Source organism: Suricata suricatta, chromosome 12, assembly GCF_006229205.1.
Source record: "Suricata suricatta isolate VVHF042 chromosome 12, meerkat_22Aug2017_6uvM2_HiC, whole genome shotgun sequence".
Classification (NCBI taxonomy): Eukaryota; Metazoa; Chordata; class Mammalia; order Carnivora; family Herpestidae; genus Suricata; species Suricata suricatta.
The window spans coordinates 57,685,592-57,701,717 of NC_043711.1; the positions used below are offsets into that span (position 1 = coordinate 57,685,592).

The window sequence follows — 16,126 nt, forward strand, 5'->3', positions numbered from 1 at the left end:
GAAGCCCATTATGATTATTTATTCATTTTTACTATTATGATCCACATTCACCTTCTCAGTAATAACATCTGGGTTTTTAAATATTACTATTGGATGCAGCATAGTCATTTTTCTTCTTAAAAATCTTCCTCTGAGCGCCCTCTGATTCACTGGTGTGATTTCAGCTGGCTGCTTTCTCGGCCTCCTACATGGCTATTGTTGGAGATTTCTTGGCATTACGCTTCTGGATGGGGTCCATGGTTTCTTGGATCCTATGTATTCTCTTTCTCAGAATCATTTTTTTAAATTTTTTTATGCTTTTTCTTTATTTTTGAGAGACAGAGAGAGACAGCTGGAGCAGGGAAGGGTCAGAGAGAGAGGGAGATACAGAATCTGAAACAGGCTCCAGGCTCTGAGCTAGCTGTCAGCACATAGCCCGACGCGGGGCTCGAACCCATGAACCGTGAGATCTGACCTGAGCTGAAGCCAGATGCTTAACCGACTGAGCCACCCAGGGGCCCCTCAGAATCATTTTTTATTTTGCCAGGGGCATCCTCCCAGTGACAGCCTGTCAGAAGGTCTCTGAGTCTTTGGGGGTCTAAATGTATTTATTTTGCCCTCACACTTGACCGACAGGTTAGCTGGGTATAGAATTCAAGATTAAAAATCAATTTCCTCAAAACCTGGAAGGGTTTGCTCTGTTTTCCTCTACCACATAGCATTACTAATGTTCATCTGGTTATCGTTCCCTTTAATAAGAGATTCTCTTTGGGAGGCGGGGATGGTACTGACCCTGATCAGGACATATGGAACTATGATGAGGGAGATCTCTGATCATCACAATGACGGGACACTCTGGTCTTAACAGGCAGGGGCCTGGGACACAGAAGTCCTGCCCAAACCGAACTCTCTTACTCAAATTGCCAAAGAGAGAAACAAAGGCAGGGGGCGCATGCTACCTGCTTTCAAGACTTACAGTAAAGTAGGAGTCATCAGAACAAGTGGGACTGGCATCAAGACAGGCATCAAGATCAATAGGAGAGAGTCCAGAAGTAGATGTCCACACATACATGGACAGTTGCTTTTCAACAAAGATACTGATAAGGCAACTCAATGAGGGAAAGGTTAGTCTTTTAACAAATGTCACGAGAAAATAGGTGATTCACAAGCAAAAGACTGACCCATGCCTCTATGGAACATCTATGAAAATCAACTTGGAATAGAAAATAGACCTAAAAGTAAGAGTTAAAGACATATAACTTTGGTGGGGGTGGGGGAGGGGGAGGGCAAAATCTTAAAGGCCTTTATGTTGGCAAAGATTGCTTCTTAAGCATGAGCTTTTGAAGAAATGAAAATCAGTATATTGGACTTCATTGCAATAAAAAACTTCTTTTTTTGAGAGAGGGCACAAGTGAGTGAGGGCCAGAGAGGGAGAGAAGTGGAGCTTACCTGAAGTGGGGCTCAAGCTTTTCCCGTGTGGGACTCAGATTCATGAACCGTGAGATCGTGACCTGACCAAAGTAGGATGCTTAATGACTGAGTCACCCATGGGTCCCCAAAACTTGTTTTTCCATAGACACTGTTAAGAAGAGGAAAAAGCAAGCTATGTATTGGGAGAAAGTATTTTGCAACATGTGTATTCAACGAAAGACTTATGTATAGAATATGTGACAAACTCTTAAAATGAAATAATAATAACCAGTCAAATAACCCATTATAAAATAGGTCATAAGATTTAAACTGGCATTCTACCAAAGAAGACAAACAAGTGGCAAATAAGCCCATTAAAAGATGCTCCAGGAGTGCCTGGGTGGCTCAGTCATTTGAGCATCCCACTTCGGCTCAGGTCATGATCTCGCGGTTTAGAGTTCCAGCCCCGCACCAGGCTCTGTGCTGACATTTCAGAGCTTGGAGCCTGCTTTGAATTCTGTGTCTCCCTTGCTCTCTGCCCCTCCCCCACTCATGCTCTGTCTCTGTCTCTCTCTCAAATAAATAAACATTTTTAAAAAAGATGCTCAACACCATTAGTCATTAGAAAATGCAAATCAACACCACAACGACTTATAAATGACACCAAAACCATAAGCAAGCAAAGGAAAAGACCCAGTGGACATTACGGAAATTACAAACGTCTGTGCTTCAAAGGACACCAGTCAAGAAACTGGAACGACCACCTACAGAGCAGGGAAAAGGAGTTTTTGCTGATCGTATATTTGATGAGAGACTTGTATCTACAATACCTAAGGAGCTTTTATAGTTCAGTAACTAAAAAGGCCAATATCCCCGATGTAAAATGGGCAAAGGATCAGAACAGACATTTCTCCCTGAAATAGACTTTTCTCCCCAAGAAGATACAAGCAGCACGTGAAAAGGTGCTCAACCTCAGTAGCCATCAGGAAAATGCAAACCAAAACCCTTGAGATGTCTCTTCACTCCCTTAGTTGGCTGAAATTAGTAATACAAAAATAATAAGTGTTGGCAAGAATGCAGAGAAACTGAACAGTCAGCCACTGCTGGTGGGAATGCAATATGACCCCAGCAGCCAGGGCCCCTCGGCAGCATCATAAACTGGCCCCTCCTCGGCAGGAGCGGTCTCCCCACTTGTAGCTGTCACCTTCCATGTGCCATCACATGCCCTCTGTTGCTGTCGGTGTTCAATGCCACTGTGGCCATCCACCTGCCCGGGGAGGGCACTGTGCATGGGCTCCCCTCCGTCTTCCACTCCCAGTGAGCGTGAGGAGCCAGGGGACATGCTGAAGCACGCAGGGTCTGCTTGGTGAGTCGAGGCTCGCTGTAGAAGGCCACGGGCAGAGCGCATAGTGCTCCCGAGGTGGGAGGCAAGGTGAGCGGAGTCAGGGGAGAGCTGATGTCCCCAACGCCTGGACAACAACAGCCCTGGCCCCGGTCCCTTTCCCCTCACCCGGTGCCGGGGCCTGGCCAACAAGCAGGTGTGGATTCTTGGGTGTACCTTACCAATGATGAAGTTGAAACCCAAGGCAAGAGTCACTTGCCCAAGGCCACCCAGCAAGCTAGAGGCAGGAGGGTTTGACTTTGAACTCCAGGCTCTATATGCATTGTTTTGCCTGACCCTGCACCATTTCCAGTGGTTTATTATTTCACAAAACCTCACCATGAAGTGAAGGCTTCTTTCATACTCTATCATAGAGGGTGCAGAGAAAAGGGGTCAAGGGACAGCCACCAGTGCTCCCCGTGACTGGGCACCCACATTCCCTCCTATCTGCTCTACCATTCTGCATTTTCTCCTACTACACATATCTTCACATTTGTGCACAGGCTGTTCCTTCTTCCAGACACTTCTTTCCCTTTCCTGTACTCCCCAGACTGGCAAACTACTACCCATCCTACAAGGCCCAATCCAAGTGGCACCTCCCTCTGGAAGCCCTCTCGGACCTCTTCCCTAGCCCATCTGAAGGCTCCTTTTGGCTCGTCTTGATATTTAAAAACGCGCTGTGGGGAAACAGGCACTAACTCTTAGTCACTACTGGGGTAACAATTGGCACGAGCTCCTTGAAGGACAACTAGGGAATCAACCTGTCCTCCAGATGTCAAATGCATCCACCCTTTGACCCAAAGCTCCAGCATTAGAAGTGGATCCCTTGATAAACCCACTCACATGCTCAAAGGAATCACGGAGAGTCTGCTCTGAGGACCCTCTGCAGCCCTAGATGCCATCAGGTGGCTCCCTATGGATTGACAAGAGTGACCTCAGGATAGAGGAAGTGACAAAAGTCGGGCGCAGGAACAGTAGACATGGATGTTCTAACAGTGTATTGATGTGAAGGGATATGCAGATTGAGTGCTTCAATATGTATAGACTATTTCCAGAAGGATACACTCCAGAGAGTGCTGACAGTGGTGCCTCTGAATTTTTCTACCTCCTCAGGTATATGTTAACGTTTTACAGTGATGAGAGCCTATCAGCGGGAAGAAGACTGACCCTGTAGCCGTTCCTAAAGGTCAGATATCGTTTTCCATGTGCATGTGTATGGTCTTTTCAAAATACAGCCATAAGAATAACTGACTGGAGACACAAAGTCTCAGGGTATTACATTCTCTACGCACATCTGCCTCTCATTCCCACCACAGTCTGTGGGCTGGAGCCGTGTCTGATTAATCCCTGAACCTCACGCCAACATCCTGCCTCCAAGAAGGGCTCAGGAAATATGTGATGAATAAATGAATGAATGAACAAATGCGTGAACTCGTGAATGAATGAACGAGCGGATGAAGGAAGGAAGGAAGGAAGGAAGGAAGGAAGGAAGGAAGGAATAAGTGGCTGAGAAGCCGGCAGGGTTACGGGGTGGGGGCCGTCCCTGAGCTCCCAGATCAGACCTGGATCAGCACAGGGGTCCCTCGCAGAGCTCTGCCAGGCTCCCTGGCTCCCTGAACCTTCATTGGCAGGAATTAGGGGCCAGACGATCAGGGGGAAAGCTCCCTCCTCGCCCTGCACACCCTCATCCCTGCCCCTGGCATTCCTATCTTCACTCTCTACTTTGCCTGACCCTTTATTAAGTACAGACGAGTAGTAAACAGTACAGACAGACAAAAGTGGCAGAGCCACGGCTCAGAAATTTCACCTGGCCACCAACTTGCTGTTTAACCCAGGGCAACTCTCTTCTCTCAACTGTCTCTTTAAGCTTCACGTTCCTCACTGTAAACGGGGAGACTAAGCCCCCTTTCCAGGCTGCTCGGATGGTGAATTGGGATCACCTATGGAAACACTTAGAAAGCACCTGGTATGTGATAGATGCCATCACATTGTCCCCTTCTCCACACTCTGATTTGTCAGGGTCACCAAGATCAAGTTGGAATAGAGACACCATTAAACAACAAGCATGATTAGGAAACTAAGTATGTATGTTAAAAATATCAAAGTAGCCATTAGAAAAATAGAGAAGGTATGATTTTCAAAGCAGTAGAGGAAAAAAATGGAACAAAAGAAGTTTGATCGGTTTAAAAACACAACGATGAAATTATGATTAATTAAAAACATAAAGTACTGTGGCCAAATGACTCCAAACAGATCAACAATAAACACTAATGTTTTCAACTCCCTTATTAAAAGGCAGAGACTCTCAGGACTCTCACGATGCCTGCCACCTGTATTCACAAGAGGAAAGGCTGCACAAGACCTCCCTCCAGGCTGGAGTCCCCGCCTTGCACCCCTCCCAGCTCACCTCCCGTCCGCGGAGCTGGCCCCTTGCCCAGGGGTGGCTGGGGAGCACTGTGTGGTCAGTCCAGATGGGGCCGGCTGCTGGTTCCAGTCGCCTGTCAGTCATCATGTTTCCGCAAATCAGGAAGGATGCTCCTTGCTCAGCAGTCCTGCCTTCTGCAGACAAGTAAGTGGCTACAAAGTTGCTTTCAGGGTCCCTAGGAGCAGCTGCCCACAACAGGGTGGGATTCAAGCCCCTCCCAAGCCCTGACACCCCCAGGGCTATGCTCCTGGAGTGCGTGTGCAGACAGCACAGGATCAGGACTCAGGCCAGTTCTAAGTGCCCCAGGTCCACTGTCTGCTGGGCCTAAATGGAAGACTTGGATCTTCCCTTCAGAAAAAGGAATATTCAGAATTACGTTGTTAGCACTGACACTTGTCTGGGCCAACAATCCTTTATTACAAATAAAGAGGCCCAAGACTATACTTTCAGGGATCATTTCTATAGTTTGTTACTAGAGGAGTTTCTCTGAACGTGTAGAGTACCCGAAACCACGAGGAGGAGGTACAGTGTCCCTTCCTGAGCGTGAAGCCGACTTTGGGCGTTGTTTCGTGCAGCTGCCTTTTGTCATTGATGATCGTTCTTCTCCTCTTTTTAGGGGAGGAAGAGGGAAGGGCTGCCGTCTGAGTGGTTTCTCAAAAAACAAACAAACAAACAAACAAAAACAAATAAAGAGGCCCAGAGAGGGGGAGTGACTTGTCCAAGGACACAGCCCATCTTCCATGTAACCCCACATTTGGTCATTCAATGATGTCTTTGTGAATTTTGCCATCACCGGACACTCCTAAATGCATTCTTGATTTTTTTCTTTGAATTATGTTTTTTTTAATGTTTATATATTTTTGAGACACAGAGAAACAGAGCATGAGTAGGGGAGTGACAGAGAGAGAGAGGAGGACACAGAATCTAAAGCAGGTTCCAGGCTCTGAGCAGTCAGCACAGAGCCCGATGTGGGGCTGGAACTCAAGAACTGTGAGATCATGACCTGAGCTGATGTCGGGCCCCTCAACTGAATGAGCCACCCAGGTGCCCCAGAATTACCTTTTTTAATAAAAACTTTTAATTAAAAACTTTCTTACCAAACCATATTTGTCTACAGTAAAGCTTTGTAGCACTTGCTGTAATTAGAAGGTCATCCATCAAAGAAAATGATGATGGAAAACAACGTTAATATCTGGATAGAAACTGTTGTCACTCTGTACTGTGAGGCGAGGGTTGTTCTTTCTAGATTAGCAAGTGCTAGAGAGAGCTAATGACCATCAGCCCGTAGCTGAGCCCTTCGCCTTCATATAATCAGAAGGACTAAAGAAGAGAGACCTTTCTCTCCCTATTACCCTTGGCTGTTTGCTGCACTTTACTCCACGTCTCAAACGACCTTGGGGACTTGGTCTCAGGTGTACTAGGGCCCTGCAGGGCAAGTCCTAACCCCACCCCAAGTCTCTCCCTTTCATCTGTAAAATGGGCACTGGAATATCTACTGCTGAGAGATGGTGGAGGCCATACAATGAAATGAGGAGATAGGGGCACCTGGGTGGCTTAGTCTGTTGACAATCTGACTCTTGACTTCAGTTCAGGTCATGATCTCAACAGTTCGTGGGATCGAGCCCCATGTCAGGCTCCACGCTGACAGTGAGGAGCCTGATTGGGATTCTCTCTGACCCCCCCCAACTTGTGCTCTCACGCACTCTCTCACTCTCTCTCTCTCAAAATAAATAAACTTAGTAAAGAAAGAAAGAAATACATAAGTAAATAAATAAGGAAGGAAGGAAAGAAGGTGAATCGCTCAGCACAATGTCGCCCTATGAAGGACTTAGAGGTTCCATCACTGCAAAAAAATCCGAGGGAGGGCGGCATTGACAACTCCCCCCATGGGAGGCATGCACAATTCTTCCCTTTTACAGATGGGAAGCCTGGGCCCCTGAGACAAGGCCTTCTCCCCTCTGGAGCCAGGACTGTATATTCAGACAGGAGCCTCTCATGAGCCCATGAATATGTGTGAGAAGGGGTGTGGGGAAGGGAGGAAAGAAACACAGACAGACATGTCAGAATGAATCAATGTTTTATTAAATGTCCAGAGAACATAACATTCATCAACTAGTCAACTGCATTTCAACTCAGCTTTGATACAGTTATATATAAATTCTATTTAATGAGGCATGTGGGTGCCTCCGAATACACTGGACGTGACGTGGTGTGGCTGTGCCAAACAGGACCTAGCAGAAGTCTGAAAATAGGCCTGCTCACATAAAGGAAGAGGCTTGCCAAGGAGCCCTCTTGCATTCATTCATTCACCCATTCATTCGTTCAGCAACCACTAGTCTGAGTTCAGCGGGGCCCACATGACAGTCCCTGATTCTGCTGGGTGGTGGCTCAGAGTCACTGGCTCCCCCTGGTGCTCGTCTCTCAGTATCTTATTCTGAACTTGATTTCCCCTCTACCTCCCCCAGGGCAGGGCCCCTCCTGTGCACATGGGGAAACTGAGGCTCAGAGAGGGCTAGGCAGCCGTGAGGTTGCAGAAGATCACCCAGTGGTGGCAGAGCGGGAATCCGCACCCACGCCTCCCCACCATGCCTCTCCTAGAACCTAGCAGACCCGCGCCCCTGCCCCCACCAGGGACCCTCTCCTGGATCCTCATGACTGTGTACACGGTGGACCCCGTCCACCCTCCCCTCCTTCCAGAAGTCTGCAAGGAAGCCCATCAGGGATCCGAGGGCGCCGCCTGCATTTCTAATGAAGAGAACCGGTGGTTCTAATTTTAACCTCCCTGCCTTACTCCCTCCCACCGCACCCCTCCCTGTCACTTCCGTGAGGGATGTTTTCGCCTCCGAGGAGCATGTGCAGCCCGAACTCTCTCGTCTGGGACTTGGTATGAGTCATCTTCTGAAGGGCTCTGCGTAACGCGGGCGCCACCAATCCCTTGTTCTGGGGTCCCCGACGGATGCTTCCTCCACTGAGTGAAGAATGCCCACCCGAGCAGTACCTGGACCAGGCTGGGGGCTGGAGGCCATGGCCCCTGGAACCATGACCCCACGAATAAAACCCAGCCGCCTCCCCGGGCCTGCCGAGCCTTATTGTGCTGACTCATCTCCCCGACTCTCCATCCTGGCCCCCTCCAGCCTCAGATTGCCAGACGAAATACAGGGTGCCAGTTAAATTGGAATTTCAAATGAAGAGCACATGATCTTTTAGGGTAAGTGTGCCCTGGGCCACATTCTAGGACGTACTGGTACTGAAAATGCACTTGCTGCTTCCCTGAAATTCTCATTTCCTAAGGCTAACTGGGGGATCTCTATGCGCTACATCCGGCAGCCCTCCTCCCGCCACGCTGTCCCCTTCCTAATCCACAGCCACACCCACTAGCTTCCCGCCTCAGACCTTTGCACGTGCCATTCCTTTAGTCTGGAACACTCTTCCTGCCCCGTCTTTGCTGATTCCTCCACTGACACGTCACTGCTACAGAAATCGTAGTGCCTCATCCTGTCCTCTCCTCTGCAATCCGGCTTGATGCTCCTTGTGGCATTTAGCATGATCTCTGAGGCAATCTCGGGGTGCGTGGCATGGCCTTGGTCTCCAGCTGCTCTTTACAGGCCAGGGCTCTGCCCCATACCTGCCATTAATTAACCCATTTAACCTCAAATCAGCCCAAGTGGTGAAGGCACTACTTCTGCTTCCATTTCCCAGCGGACGCAACTGGGGCACAGAGAGATTCAGCAACTTGCTCATAGTCACACAGCTCATGAGAAGTGGAGTCCGAATTTAACAGACCCACAGAAGCCCTGCCCCCGTCACGCGATCTCAACACTCTCTGACCTCAGCCACACGCGTGTCTTCCGCCATCGTCCCCCTCCCAGCACACACAATTCCTTGTCTTGTCCCCGGCCGACGCAGCAACGGCTGCCCCCTCTTCTTGGGAACCCTTCTTTCTCTTGCTTACCGGAAACCCTTTTACTGTTCCATCGAGATGTCTGACAAGCGCCCCCTCTTCCAGGCAGCCCTCCCTGACCATCCCTTCCCCACACTAGGCTGGGGCCTCCTCCGAGCTTCCCCAGGAAGTCTCGCACTCTGGCCCCGGTCTAAGCCTGGGCCTCTCCATGCTGGACCGTGAGCTCTGGAAGGGCAGAGGCGGGTTGGAGGCCTCCCAGGGCCCCAGCACCCAGTACGGACGGGGCTGAGAGGGTAAAAGAAATTCAGGATGGTGAGCACTGCCCCTCCCATCAACAGGGAGCCTCAGCTGCTTTTGTCCCTTCTGGACTCAGCAGGGCTTTGGCTCCCACGTCCTCGGTCCCTGGCATGTGGAGCTGACGCCACTGGAACGGGACAGCCACTGGTGGGGGTGCAGCTGGTTCATGGAGAGGCTTCCAGAAGATATGTCCAGGTTGGGATAATGGCTCAACAGCTCTCAAGACCTGCCCAGAGGAAAGCCCATGGCCATAGTTAGAAAGCTATCCTAGGGAGGGGCTCCTGGGTGGCTCAGTGAGTTAAAGTCTTCGGCTCAGGTCCTGATCTCATGGTTTGTGACGTTGAGTCCCGTATCAGTTCTCTGCTGTCAGCGTGGAGCCCACTTTGGATCTTCTGTCTCCCTCTCTCTGCCCCTCCCCTGCTTGCATGCACTCCCTCTGAAAAATACATAAACATTAAAATGAAAAATTTTTTACAGAAAGTTGTTCTAGGAAAATAATCAGACGAGTGCACAGAGATGAACAAGGATGTTCATTTTGGGGAACAGAAACACACTGGAAACATTTATTGCAGTAAAACGTCGTAGGGGTACCTGGGGGCTCAGTCGGTGAGGCATCCGACTTCGGTTCAGGTCATGATCTCACAGCTGGTGGGTTCGAGCCCCGCGTCGGGATCTGTGCTGACAGCTCAGAGCCTGAAGTCTGCTTCAGATTCTGTGTCTCCTTCTCTCTCTGTCCCTGCCCCACTCATGCTCTGTCTTTCACTCTCTCAAAAATAAATAAACATTAAAAAAACATAAAAAATAATAAAATGCCCACTGGTTCAGTGCCTTGTGCTGCATCCATGCCAGGCAACTGGCTGTGCCTGCTTCTGCTGTTCCTCTTGTACCATGTTCATCCTCCTCTCTGTCAGCCACTATAGCCACGTTCCCCTCAGCTTGAGTCTTTGCTCACTCTGTTCCCCCTGCCTAGATCACTTTTCCCTCCCCTCCTTGCATGGGTCACCACCACTCACTCCTCAAATCCCAGCCCCATCTTCACTTCCTTGCAGGGAGCCCTCCCCGTCCAGATCAAGTCCCCCAGGAACACGGGCCTTCCAGGCACCCGGTACATCCACAAGGGTCCCTGGATTGGTGTGATACTCCATTTACCTTTTTCACCAACTGGACCGTAATCTCCACAAAGTTAAGAACTGATGTGTTTCATTCCCCCGTGCCAACCAGAGTCTAGCACAATGCCTGGCACACAGTGGGGGCTCAATATTATATGTTGAAAGGATTTTTGGATTAAGTTTGGGTTTTTTTGTTTGTTCTAGGTGTTTTTTTTTTGAGACAGAGACAGCACAAGCAGGGGAGGGTCAGAGAGAGAGGGAGACACAGAATCTGAAGCAGGCTCCAGGCTCTGAGCTAGTTGTCAAAACAGAGCCCAACGTGGGACTCGAACCCACGGACCATGAGATCATGACCTGAGCCGAAGCCAGACACTTAACTGGCTGAGCCCGCCCCCCCCCCCCACCCCCGGCGCCCCGGATGTTTGGATTAATGAATGACTAATGGCTACAGACCCACACTTACAGACACGGCTACATGCCCGTGATATATTCACATGTGTGAAGAGCATAGGTTACAAAATCTCTACCGCTTGCGGACATTTTTGTGGGTAAAACAATCTCTCGGTCTGCATATCTATAAAAGAAAAAAAAAGTGGAGTTAGCAATCAGCAGAGGGGCTGTGAGGGGATGTTTCTTTTCTTCTTGCTCATCTATACTTTCTGCTTCAATTAGCCTACATCACTGGTAATTAGTAAAGTGCCTCCGAGTCCCCGGGGGGTCTTGTGGAAGCACAGGTTCTGATCCAGCAGGTCTGGGGCGGGGCTCCCGGGGACTCCGTGCTGTCACTCCAAGGACTAGTCTCTGTCTCTCTCAGATGTCCGGATCAGGCAGGGAGAGTGAGGAGTATCCTTCAGACCCTCACAGTGGCCGATATTGGTGAGATGGGGCCGGGGTTTGGCGGAGAGCTGGCCTGCTGCTCCGTCCAGCCCAGCTCAGCTCTCCCTGCGAGGTCTGACCTCTCTGCTGCCGGGCACAGAGCAGCCGCTCGAGGACAGCAGATGAGGGCAGCCTGGGGCCTGGGCACTGGGGCCCCTCCTTCCCTGGGCCCTCAGCCCCGTGGACCTGGGAGCCCCTGATCAGAACTGAGGGGGACCCTGAGGCCTGGGCAGAGGAGGGGACTGGCCAGAATGGAGCAGAAGTAGAAGCCTGGGTGAAAGACAAAGAGGCACCGGCGAGGCAGTGTTTCCCCAGATACAGCCCATCCGCTCCCCTGGTTGACCAGTCAGCCTGCCAGCGCCCACTGAGGGGATTCAACCTGTACACACAGTGATCCCCAGGACACCCATGTTAGCCCAAACGTTTCAGGCCTCTGCTCAGGCACCATCCATGGCTCCCCACTGCCTGTGGGAAAGATTTTACAATTTTTTGTTGACTCATACAATTTTCACAAAACCCCATCCCCTCAACCTTTCTGGGTTACAATCTATCACTTCTCGTGTTTAAAGGTATACTTTTATTAATAGGAAATAGAACATATGAAACATTTCACAGGACAAAATGGGATGACAATCTACCATAATTAGAATACTTTGTGATATGACTTCAGAAAATACCACTATTTATAAATTGGAAGGTTTTACTCCCAAGCCCCACAACATGGATTCGGGAAATCTCTAGAAAACCCCAAGAAATGTCTCCACTCGCCTTTATGGCGGTGGAGCCAGTGGCTGAGGCCATCGCTCCGGTCACAGTCCCACTGCCAGTTCCTCAGGGGTGTCACCTACCTGGCCTGTCGCACTCGGATTCGTAACCCCGGACTGATTACCGATTTGCTCACAGGGCAGGCAGCAGAGGGGACAGCTGTGAAGAGACTCCCAGAGGGTATATGTTGTGGCCCCACCCAGCGAGAGATAGAAGAAGAAAGGAACGTTCACGTTTTTGAGCACCAAATATTTGCTCCCCCCACGCTGGGGGTTTTCTGCACAGGAGTTCATGAAGCCCACACAGCAAGGCGCTGGAGGAGGTCATAGTATAAGCCCCATTCTACAGACACAGAATCTGAGGCTCAGAGAGACAACGTGACTTACCCAAGGTCCAGGTCACCTCAGTGGTGAGAGGCAAAGGCAGGGGTGTCTGGGCCCTGTCCCCCAGGCTCCCCGGCTACTGCCGCCTCCGACCTGGTCCTGCTCCTTGCAGGAGGGCACTGACGGAGCGCTGCTGCCCTGGGGAGATTCTGCCTCAATGCAGGGAAGCAATGGGTCTTTCAGATTCCATTTCCCTGGCCCTTATAAATGGTGTTTATTTGCTTTCAGTCAATACTCCCCACATGAAAGTGGTCACCTGATGAGGCTGCTAATGAAATCCTCCACAGAATTCTATCTGCTAATTACATACAACGTAAAAGGTAACAAAATAACACATGATTGGCAAATCCATGGTTTTGGGCTTTGTTTTCATCCTTTTCTTCACTCTTTAACTGCAGTTGCTAACTCTATTTGATGTAAAAATTGTGGATCTAACCAGATACTTGAGAATTCATCGTAGGGTAAAATGCTCACAGCCATTTGTCAATACGTCGGCCTGCAGTGTCTCAGCTGTGGCAGCCGGCACGGTCAGGTGGGGGCCTAGAGTGTCAGGGGAAGGGGCTAGGACATGGCGTGCTACTCAGGTGTGACCTTGGGCTAGTCCCTTCCCAGGTGTGGGCTTCAGTTTTCCCATCGGTACGATGAGGGAATGTGACTGGATCAATGGGTTTCAGAATTTTATTTCAGAAGCCAAAGATCTCAGACGAAATGTCACTATATACACTATCAATGTGCACCTTGGAGAGAGAGCTATCACGGATCAGTAAAAACAAAACAAAATCACTAAACGCCACAACCATGGCAAATTTGCATCAATCATCTTGATTCTTCACCCCCCTCCATTCACACCCTATACCTTGTGGCTTTGTAGGACCTCCCCTCACAGGGAGAGTCTATTCCCCAAGCCCTGATCTGGACTCAGACACATGACTTGGTTGGTCCCATAGAATGGAGTGCAGATGAGAGCATGCCCATCCCAGACTAGCCCTCACGTAGCTCTATGGTGTTTCCATTTGCTCTCTTACATCAAGGGTGTCGCCAGGAGAAGGACATGTCTTACCTGGCCTGTGGGTCCTAGAAGGAGGATGAGAGACACGGCCACTCCCAGCTGAGCCCAGCCTGCATTAGGAGACCCTGGACTATTGAGAAATAATTAGTGTTCGCTGATTTAAATTACTGAGAAAATTGGGCATATGAATAGGTATTTTATAGTATCTCTCTTTTGGAGTGACATGCTTTAAAATAGTCAACATCTGGGTGGAGGACAGACAATTCACAGAGAAAACTATAAATGGCTGATATACAAAAAATTCACCTTCCGTAGCAATCCACCAATTTGAATTAGTCCTATAATATTCAATGTCACCCACCAAACCAGCAGAAATATACATGAATGTCCATGTGATGTGCTGACAAGAGTAGGGGAAACAATCTCTCCTATCCAGCTGGGAGGTGTGACAACCGTGTAGTGCTTGGGAAATCAATTTAGCAGCACTGAGGCAAACGGATAATGGGCACACCCTTTGCCGCAGCAGCTCCATGACCTGGTGTCCCCACCGGGAAACTCCAGCCCTGAGCCCGTGGAGCCCTGTACAGGAACATCAGTGGCAGCCTGTTCAGTTCAGCAGAACCTGGGGATCGGCCTGCTGTCCAGCATCAGGGGAAGGAAGGATCAAACTGAAATGCGGCCATGTGAGAGAACAATACAGGAGGGAAAAACACAAGAGGCAAATGAGACAACGTATGACCGACCACATTCATGCAAGCTTAGAAACATACATGCAAAACAGGACTCCTTTGTTTACCGATGCTGATTATCAACAATAAATGTCGGGGCGCCTGAGAGGCTCAGTTGGTTGAGCGTCCGACTTCGGCTCAGGTCACGATCTCACGGTTTGTGGGTTGGAGCCCCGCATCAGGCTCTGTGCTGAAGCCCGAAGCCTGGAGCCTGTGTCAGATTCTGGGCCTCCCTCTCTCTGCCCCTTCCCAGCTCACATTGTGTCTCTCTGTCTCTCAAAAATGAATAAACATTAAAAAACAACAACAACAAAAAATGTTGCTTTGGAAGGACAGGCTGCAAATTTATAAAGGGGGAGGATCAGAGGGGGAGAAGGTGGAGGTAATGGAAACTCAAGTCCTATCTGTAGCATTTTGTCTGTGTTTTTAAAAACTGCCACCATGACCACAGCCCAGGAGCCCATGCTCGCGGCGGCCCACACTACGTGGAAGACATAGGGGGCTGTCTTGTCATTGTTTGTATTTGTCTACATTCAGTTTGGTTCCTTGTGACCCACGACACGGCCTGAAGCAGAGCTGCTGGGAGGGGTGTGGGCGCCGGCCCTGCTCCCTGCACGCACAGCCTCCCCTCCGGATGATCCCCACAGCCCGGTGCACGTGGGCAGAGGCAAGGACTGGGTTGGCACAACGAACCCTGACAACAGCCTGAGTGGATTGACTCTGGGTCTGCCGCTTGCTCATTGGGGGATGCCCGAAGGGCGGCGTAACCTCGTGTGCCTCAGTTTCCCCATCTGTCAGTAGCTGAGGTGAGGACAAAGCAAACTAGAGATTGAAAAGGGCTTGGCATGTGCCTCGTGGTTGGGGGGTGAGTAAATGTCAGCAGCTTTGCTCGCCTGGATAGTCCCCCAGCCTCTTCCAGCGGTCACACTGGCCACAGGGAGCCATGGCTGGCGATAGGAGGAAGTGGTGGCTACCTGCCAACCTATCTTTGCTTGGCCCTGGACCAGGTGGCATGGAGGTGGCTGGGGGAAAGGCGAAAACAGGGCCCTGCCCAAGGGACCTTTGGGGTAAAATGAACTTAAGAATTTTAGCCACCACCAGCCTCTCTCAGCCTGGCTTCTCTCCCCACGGGCCGAAACCTCAGAGTGTTCCAGAAAACTACAGCCTGTGATGGAGGAAAACCCACAGGCCTTCCTGAGGCTCTTTCTTGTACTCATTCAACAAACCATCCCCAACACATCCTTCCCTGTGTGGACCTCACCCTGGGGACACATTGGAGGGTGAGCTGGGGTAGGCATAGTTTTTATTTGATAAAGGACCCATGTCAGTGGAGCATGGAACCCTTCAGAGTCACGTTTCCATCGATCCTTGCCAGCCCCGAACGTGTGGCTGATGGCGTCCCCTCCCAAGAAGGAGGAAATCAGAACTCAGGAGGAGAAGGCCCTGCACCCAACAGCCTTCCTGTGCCCTTCATCCTTGGAGGCTCTTGCCTGAGGGCCTGGTCTGGAACCCTTCCAGCCATTTGCCGGAGCCACCCCGAAAACCCTGTCCCAGCAGGAAGGGCTGAGGGGGCCCCACCCCAGGGCCCAGCTACGTCCTTCAGACTCTGTACAAGTGGCAGGAAGCTTGCCTTCAATGGTTCAGCAGAAGGGAGTCCGTATCATGCCCTGTATCAGTCACCTTCTGCTACGGTAATGCTGTCAAACAAACGGTCCCCAAAGTCAGAGGGTTTTCACAACTGTCATTTATTCCAAGTCAATGTTTTGCAGGTCAGTCGATCCAGGATGAGATTCATTTCAGGTCCCCTGTTAGGTGTCTTTCTTCCTCCATGGCCCAGCGACTACCTGGGCGTCCTTATTATTA

The 16,126-nt window shown here is 50.2% G+C and overlaps 1 long non-coding RNA gene and 1 other non-coding gene across 3 annotated transcripts; both read left to right on the forward strand.

The window, feature by feature from the left end:
• Window positions 1-3,883: 3,883 nt before the first annotated feature.
• LOC115275330 lies at window positions 3,884-14,362 on the forward strand. Of its 2 annotated transcripts, none has more exons than XR_003901493.1 (3): window positions 3,884-3,956; window positions 5,066-5,339; window positions 14,062-14,362. It is a non-coding gene; the product is annotated as an uncharacterized LOC115275330 (long non-coding RNA). The 2 variants fall into 2 exon arrangements; XR_003901494.1 differs by lacking the exon at window positions 14,062-14,362 and adding an exon at window positions 12,755-12,840.
• On the forward strand, window positions 5,630-5,845 carry LOC115275643. The gene has a single exon (XR_003901680.1). It is a non-coding gene; the product is annotated as a small nucleolar RNA U3 (small nucleolar RNA).
• Window positions 14,363-16,126: the final 1,764 nt, after the last annotated feature.